Source organism: Strongylocentrotus purpuratus, unplaced genomic scaffold (assembly GCF_000002235.5).
Source record: "Strongylocentrotus purpuratus isolate Spur 01 unplaced genomic scaffold, Spur_5.0 spur5_scaffold_11, whole genome shotgun sequence".
Taxonomy (NCBI): domain Eukaryota; kingdom Metazoa; phylum Echinodermata; class Echinoidea; order Camarodonta; family Strongylocentrotidae; genus Strongylocentrotus; species Strongylocentrotus purpuratus.
Window position 1 is genome coordinate 6,457,191 of NW_022145596.1, and position 8,773 is coordinate 6,465,963.

At 35.4% G+C, this 8,773-nt stretch overlaps 1 long non-coding RNA gene across 1 annotated transcript; it reads left to right on the top strand.

Annotated features, from left to right (window-relative positions):
* Positions 1–227: 227 nt before the first annotated feature.
* Positions 228–2,318, top strand: LOC115922178. The gene is made up of 3 exons (XR_004063349.1): positions 228–542; positions 1,702–1,798; positions 2,085–2,318. It is a non-coding gene; the product is annotated as an uncharacterized LOC115922178 (long non-coding RNA).
* Positions 2,319–8,773: the final 6,455 nt, after the last annotated feature.

An 8,773-nucleotide genomic window follows, 5' to 3' on the forward strand; every position in this document is an offset into this window, starting at 1 on the left:
TTATTATCAATCTTCAATAAAGGAACATAGTATAAACATAAAAGAACTGCACAGTCACAGACATATAATAAGAGTAGTCCAGGTCATGGCTCATAATTGCCAAAGTTATTACTTGCTCCTAAAGTAGCAAGAGTTAAGAAGGAGAAACAGAGAAAGCAAGAGAGAGAAAGAATGGGATTAAAGGAGAGAAGAGAGAGAACAACAACAACAATAACCCTGTTTTCACGAAGTGACGGTAGTGAGGAAAATCGCATACATTTTCACTTTTGATTTTTTTGCATTTTTGGACATCATTCACTAACATCTTGAACCTCACAAAATTTCAGATCATAATAATGTCTAATTATGTCACTATGACGATGACGTAAACAAGAAAATGCATAGCAAAAGGATTTTCTGTTTTCACGAAGTGACGGCCAAGTACGCGCTTAACAGCCGTCAATTCGTGAAAACATCGTTTGCTCTTTTCCTGCTTTTAATATTTTCACGAAGTGACGGTAGTGAAAATTTCGCAGTTTGGAACAGTCACAGACCATGAAAAGGTGAGTTTTTAAACATTTTTTTAGGGTAAATTAATGTGGTACGCTCTTTTGATTCATTCTGATTCTTTGTAAGCCATAAATATGTCCATGAGCACAGAAATGTGTGAAAAATACACCGCCGTTCCACATTTCGCCCCATATACTTATTTTCATGTAAGTGAATAAAGGAGTGAAGTATCATGTGATCCAAAACTAAAAAGATCAACTTAGACTTAACAAATATGCATCTAGACCAAATAACTTAAGTGGAGAGTCTTTCTTATTTTGCTCCACACCAAATATTAATGCTATAAGGTTCTTTTTATATCTGCTTAAGTTATAAATTTGAACAAAGTTTTACAGAAAGTTAGAGAGTAGATCTAGATCTAGACTCTAGAGACTAGAGTTTTACTTTTATTTTTTCAGTAATTTACTATTTAGCTAATTATAAATTTGATATAGAGTCTAGAACTCTAGTTACTCTAGATCATCATTTTATAATTATCAGTTTATGTCAGCCACTACTCATCAATCTAGAATCTAGAGGTGAGAAGATCAGGATCTCGACAAGACAGACCTTTCTTGTAAGGCGCGCGTGCCTGGGGTTTAAGAAATTTCAGGGCTCCAAGCCCAAGGCCAACATCAACATGGCCAAGGGCAAAGGGAGTTATGAAAATTATCATCATGCTGAGCTGAGATGACCTGGGATGTAGCCCCTCCTGGTTAACTGTTAGTGTTAGGGAATTCAATGATTTGCCTTTCAAGCAAAGAAGGACATGGATGAACATTTAATTAAAAATTGAAAATTAGATACGGTCCTGCCCTGAAAATGAATAAATGGCACCATCCGAAAAAGGAATACTTTTTTTTTGAGACTGGAGTAATCACGAGTAGTCTACCTTTTGGGGAACAATGTCTACATGTTTAGCTTAGTTTTTCTCGTTATCTGTACTCTGTGTCTGTTATATTCAAAGGCAGCATTTTACTTTAGTACCCTTGGTCCCTCACCCTATACAAAAATTATTTTAAACAATTGTTCTTGATACCAGCAAATGTTGCCCAACTCCACTTCGTGTTTTAAAGAATTTTCATAGCAAGCACCATACCAGATGATGTACATGTCTCACTACCTACACTTCAGTGGTAATGAAATTATGATGATGTTTTTGCTTTCACTTAGTTTCAGATGCAGTAGATACAATTTGCACTTATATGAAGGAAGCACTGGGAAAGTACATCTACTTTTCAAGAATGCCACAGGCCAGACACAAATCCAGGTGAGAATAGTTTCATGATCTGTTCAAGAAAATCACACTTTAGCAGCAAAGTACTAAAGCACACTCACTGCTTATGTGCATAGGGGTAGTTGTTGTTTGGTAGGGGCAATTGGAAAATTCTATTTTGGGGTAATAGGGGCAATTGAAAACTTCTGTTTGGGGTCAGTTATGCCTATTAATTAATTTGATGTACAAAAGATAATATTGGATTCATTTCCTTACCTCTGCTTGCAAAAAAAATGAAAGAAAATAACTTGTAATTATTTCTTTCACTCTACAAAATTAGATTGGATACAGGGACCGACATGCTGGTAAGATGGGTCCTTGATAATTCACTGAACACAGAGCTGCAGATGTGACTCGGCATAGTGACCTAAGAGTGGGAGCGGTATGGAACCGTTGAAGCAATTCACCGAACACTGTTGAAGCAATTCACCGAACACAGTCAGAGCTGCATGTGTGACTTGGCATGGTGACCCTTAAAGTCTCCTGACGGCTCCGATTGCGATTCTGATGATGACCCATTTAGTGCTGTAGTCAAACGTTTAACCGTCCGGTATCCGACCGCCCATGGCGGATTCCGTTTTCAATTGGACGGTTTCGTTTTCCCGTTTTTTTTTTTTTTTTTTATAATTTTTTTTTTTTTTTTTTTTTTTTTTTTTTTTTTTTTTTAAAAGTTTCGATTTATGCCCCTCCACCTGGCACTATGCCTGGCAATGTCTCCCAGCTCAGTAATCGATGTGATGACTTACCACTTGGAAACTAGAACAACACTCCAATTTGTCTGTCATCTTGGTTTGAAAGTAATCTTTGTAATAGATCTCAATATATATTCATCCAAGTTTAACACATGGTGTACCACAAGGTTCTATCCTAGGTCCTCTACTGTTTTTAATTTACTTTAATGATCTTACACATTATTCTAAAACGACATTGTTACTATTATTTGTGACTAGTTCACAAGCACAAATCGGCGCCTTCAGTTAAATCACCTTCCAGCTTTTTCACACGGACAACAACAAAAAAAAAAAAAAAAAAAAAAAAAAAAAAAAATGATTTTTTTTTTTTTTTTTTTTTTTTTTTTTTTTTTTTTTAATAAATCGTTTAACCGAAAACCGTCCGGTTTTGACAGGCGGTTAAACGGAATTGGAGATATCCGTGATGTTACAGCACTAGACCCATTGTCTATGCTTGTGAGCGAGTCAAAAGGTATCTTTTTTCCTTCTTGATTGTTTCCCAATAGTTAAAATTTAAGATATTCTTAATTGTTTTTAATGCTTAGGTCTCTTAAGTTAAGGGAATGAGTGGTCCTATCGAGGTCAGCATTAATTTTTTTTAAATCCTTATAAAAAAATTCCAATACTAAGGTGATACCACATAAAGTATTTAATTTATTAAGAGACTCTCTAAAATTGGGTACCAAAACTACACATAATAATTTTGCCCAATCATAATGCACTGTAAAGTTTCCCTTTCATAATTGAAATTCTGATAATGATTTTTTATTGATTTTGACTTGGACTTTTTTTATTATGATTTTTCTTTCTCTTATTTCCTTTTACTTTCAAGCAGTCTAGATCAAGGATCTTCTCTGCTTCAACCACTATCGCTTGGATGACATTATGTGTGAAGAAACTTGAAGGACTTGTGTTGAAGGGCATGCTTGAGAAACTAGAATCAATTACATTGATCGTTTTGGCAATGCTTCAATGTTTCAATACCTCAATCTCTCTTTTATACTGTTTGATTTTAAACATTTTGAATATCATAAATAAAGCAAACTCCACTCATAATTGTAATTGTGTGTACTAGTAATTACAATGAAATGGATTGATTATAAAATCAATGAATTGATTTAAAGCAAACTGGTAACATTTTCCATGAGTTCTGAAACAATTAACTGAATGGTCGTACAGGTGTCAGTTTTCTGTTACAGTATTGTAATGAACTCCTGCAAACATAAATCTTTAATATTCAAATGTATAGCTCAGAACTTCTATTTATCAGGTATACCTACCTCGATCAGTAATGCATATTAGAGTTTTCGATTCCAGTTCCATGAATCCTCATATTGTATCTTTGTATTGAAGAATTTGTTTATCCATTTTCTTTAAATGTTTGTATTCACAGGGGTTGATGCCTTCATTAGAACATGAATATAAGTTACATTTCAACAATTGGTTTTTCTCTCAAAACACAATGTTACAAGTTCACATTTAATGTTTTAATTTATTACTTCTATAGTCATTCTCATCATAATTGTATTTGGTACTTCAAACTATCCTATAATGATCATAAAATATAATGTTGCTGTTTTGAATTGTATCTGTTTGATGAGAAATGAAATTGTTTAGTCAAATTGATATTTCCATGTTTATCATGCATTGTTTAGCTGATAATAGTTTAGTCAGAGATTACGTGTTTACCTGGGTGAAGACAACCTTTAAGCGTTGGTAAACTTTGTAGCGTTTGAGACTGTGTACTAAATTTCATTGAAATACCTTAGAAAGAGATTGTGTAAACTGACTTGGTTCTGATACTCTACTCACAAGATATTTATGAAAAACAGTGATGAACAAAAAAGTAACGATGATGATTATATTAGTCATTTTTCCCATTGAAAAACTTCATGATACATGTAATACATGTTTGTCGAGCATTTTGTATGTCACGTGGCATTTACTCGCTACGATTGCTGAATAAACATGATAACCAAGTCGTATATAAAGAATTAGATAAAGACATTTTAGCATATTTACAAGTACTGTATAATGAATGAAATAACCTTCGTATTCCGTGGATGTATAACTGATGAGTCTTTTCCACAAAACCCTAAATGTACATTTTAAAATGCAATACAGTATTGATGATAATTGATGATGATATGTTTGGTATGAATTATTTAATATTTTTGAATTTATGCTCCATTTTCCACTTGCTGTTCTGGTTCAAAATGTTTGAATTAAAACTGCTCAGTCAAAATTCATTTTCTGTGTTTATATTGCAGAGTTGAGTAGTTAACTACAGATTATGGTCAATTATCAATACTGAATCTTTTTCCTTCATTCAAAAATATTTCTTAACATATTTGCTTTATTTCCTATCTGAAAAAATATATTTAGCTAGGCCCCTCTCTAAAATTTTAGAAATTCCTCATAGTAATAGAGTAGCAAACGCCCTGATATCACTTGCATGAATTTCAACAAGAAATGGCAGAATTTGTGTGATATAAAGGGGAGATGGAGGGGGTAAAGAGAGAGAGAGAGAGAGGGAGAGAGAGAGAGGGAGAGAGAGAGATAGAGGGAGAGAGAGAGAGGGAGAGAGAGAGAGAGAGAGAGAGAGAGGGGGGGGAGGCTACTTGAACGTGTTCTTAAGTGGAAAGTATATAGTAACTTTAGTGTAATCGTTAGTCCCTATACATACAATGTACCTGATAATTAAACCTCAAATAATATTAAATACATATCCACTTTTAGCTTAAGATTAAAGAGAATAGCTTATTAATCATTTTAAATGCACTTAGTGCCAATATCCATCTGTGCTATTGATAGTTAATTTATTGTGAGCCGTAGCTTCGTGAACAAAAACTGACATCATACATCTAACCTCATAATTATACAAAGAAGAAAATTAAGGTGCTCTTATTTTATCCATACATATATTAAACAAGTAATTTTGCCGTATTTCAGTGTCTATCTCATGAAATTGATTCACACAATAAAAATCCCATATGTTTTATACGCGCTCGGCTACGAGCCGTCACTTCGTGAAAACAAAATACAAGCGTTCTGCGTGATTTGTGTTTTCACGAAATGACGGTTAAGTTAAAAGTTCATACAGAGACATTCAGTTTATTCTTATCAATAAAAAAAAATAGCTACCAAACGAGGAAAATGTACTCTATCTCTCAGTTTGCATTATTTTATCTGTACATCAATTAAATAAAACATAATGCCGTTTTTAGTGTCCATTTCGAGAATTCCATCCACAAGGGAAAAGTCCCATACGTTTTATGCGCGCGGCTACGTACCGTCACTTCGTGAAAACAAAATCAAAGCGTTCTATGCAATTTGTGTTTTCACGAAATGACGGTTGTGTTAACAGTTCACACAGAGAAATGAAAAAGCAGCTACAGAAAGAGGAAAATGTACTCTTTCTCACAGTTTGAATTATTTTATCTGTACATCAATTAAACAAAACACAGTTTGAATTATTTTATCTGTACATCAATTAAACAAAACGTTTTGCCGTATTTCGGGAATTCCATCCACGAGAGAAAAATCCCATATGTTTTACGCGCGCGGCTACGTACCGTCACTTCGTGAAAACAAAATCACAGCGCGTCCTTGAATTTCGTGTTTTCACGAAGTGACGGTAATGTTTACAGCTCATTTCCCCCCAAAATATAAGAAATTATGGAAATATTTAAACATAGAACTAAACATTAAGATATTTTCTATCCCAGGATATAAAATTTATTTGCCTTTGATACATTAAAGAGGTTGAGATTATGGTTTGAAACTTTGAAAGCGATTTATTCAAAACTAACTTTCTTTTAGTTGCGCGCTCTACCGTCACTTCGTGAAAACAGGGACGAATTGTTGAAAACCTTCCGTTTGGCAGAAATATAATTGATGTTGATATGGTCTGATGCATTCATTGAATCTCAAGAAGGAGAGAAAGAGAGAGAGAGAGAGAGAGAGAGAGAGACCGATCAAAACAACAACAAATTTTTGTTTAAATCTTCCGTTTGGCAGAAGTATCAAACCAGAGGGAAACAGTACCCATTTCTTTCCTTTTCGCCCACTGGAAGTATATTATAATCGCTCAAGAGACGATGGTTCTACGCCCAGTGAAAGCCTAAATCCAAAAACATGATAAAGACGTAAGCGGGAAGGGTGGTTATTACATAGGGTTGTTTAATGTTACCGATCTGGTTTCGTTGCATTTTAAAAATATCAACGAAATTACAATTAGATGCCATGAATGGATAAACGATGCATCATCAGACATGTCACTTTGTACAAATTTAAATAGATGTACAAAAAAAAAGTCTCTCGCTTCGCTCCCACGCAAACTTTAGAAGAAGAAGAATGACAATTTGTGTTAATAGGGCAAGACACGACCAGCCGCCTAAAGAAAGTGTACTCGCGAGCCTATATCCATGAAAATATTTTGAAGTGACCATGCGGGACGGAGGGGGGGGGGGGGGGGGGTTCTTCTTCGTTACAGTTTAGGTCCGATAATGACTTTCAATACTATGGTATCACCAAGCCACTATAGTCACTGATTGATGTGCGCCGCTCCGAGGCACAACCCCTATTTTCCAAATCCGGATTGTCCTTGCTTTCATGTGGAATAAGGTTTAATTATCAATTTGGACTACATCTTATATTTGGTCCTGGAACGGTCATTATAGTACTCTATCAATTTTACCTTGCTATACGTATTGCATACTCCATGCATGCATGCTTATAGCAACAAACCACACCCCTCCCATGTCCCTTTAACATTCAAGTGAGACTAGCTATATAGCCCCTGAACCGATAGGCCTGCAGAGATACGTGCACTGGAGGACTCGAACAGGACAGATCCGATTTAACATCTGCTCAATATATTTTATTCCGGAGATATCTAAACAAAGAAATATAGCTCAAATATTCAACACATGTTTTTTAAACATCTGTGCCACAGACAAGATGGGTGTCATTTTAGTAACCTACTAGTAAAGTAGGACACTGTTGTGTTTCATACACATTCCCATTAAATTTTGTATACAGGATCAATATCAGTAAAATATTATCAATGTTTTAAAAGGTAAAACCGATTCAGGAATTATTCCTACATAGGTGAAACTTTACTTAATCTTCCATGTTAATCTTCCATGGAGGGGGAGAGTGGAGGAGAGGGGGAGGGGTGGGACCAAGGTCTCGGATAGGACATTAAAGGTGCTATGTCCCATTTGCAGGCCCCAAAAATGAAAAGGTTCAATTCCAATGGCATTTGAAAGATAATACTAATTTAGAACTCCCCTTAAAAAAAATGGGGCTTGAAAATGTTTTTAATTGGGAAAATAACGACTATTAGTTGTCAAATCGACTTAGGAGCTATAGAGCCAATAAGTAATAGTCTCGATGTTCAGACCATTGTACCGCATGGTCATACGTTTTATGCTGCGCAAAGATTCAATCAGTTTAATTGTGGCCACTACAAGAAGTGGGTTATTGATGTAGACAAATCCTTAACAGCTCAATTTATGTATATTATTACCACAGAAGAAGAAAAGGCCAATCAGTCACTCAATACTGACAATAGTGTCTGACAGTGAAGTCTAGCAAGTAAATGGGTTTCCTTGCATAATTTGAATATAAGGACACTGCTAACGTTTAAATTTCACAGATAGGACATACATAACATATTCATAATTCCTGCAAAGTTCTACAGAATTTGAGGTTGGCTGCAAAAGGGACATAGTATCTTTAAGTGAACGTTTTCAATGCTCATGAAAGTCACCCCTATGATCCTATTACAAGTTCCAATAATCAGAATCCATTGATAAAGTCATGCTTCTAAAGTAGCAAGAGTTAAGGAGGAGAAACAGAGAAGGACAGATAGAGAGAAGGGGGTGGGAGGAGAGAGAGAGAGAGAGAGAGAGAGAGAGAGAGAGATAGTGTGTGTGTGTGTGTGTGTGTGTGTGTGTGTGTGTGTGAGGGAGAGAGGGTGGTAAGGAGGGGAGATAGAAGGGGAGAAAGAAAGAGAAGGAGAGAGAGAGAGGGGGAGAGAGAGAGAGAGAGAGATCAAAACAACAACAAAAGTTTTTTTTAAATCTTCCGTTTGGCAGAAGTATAATCGATGTTGATATGGTCTGCCGCATTCAATGTTATCTCAAACATTTCCAAGCGAATGGCATTTTGATAAGGTGTAGTTTGTGTTCGGAGATTCAGGTCTGTTTCCATTCCGTATTCATGGTTTTAG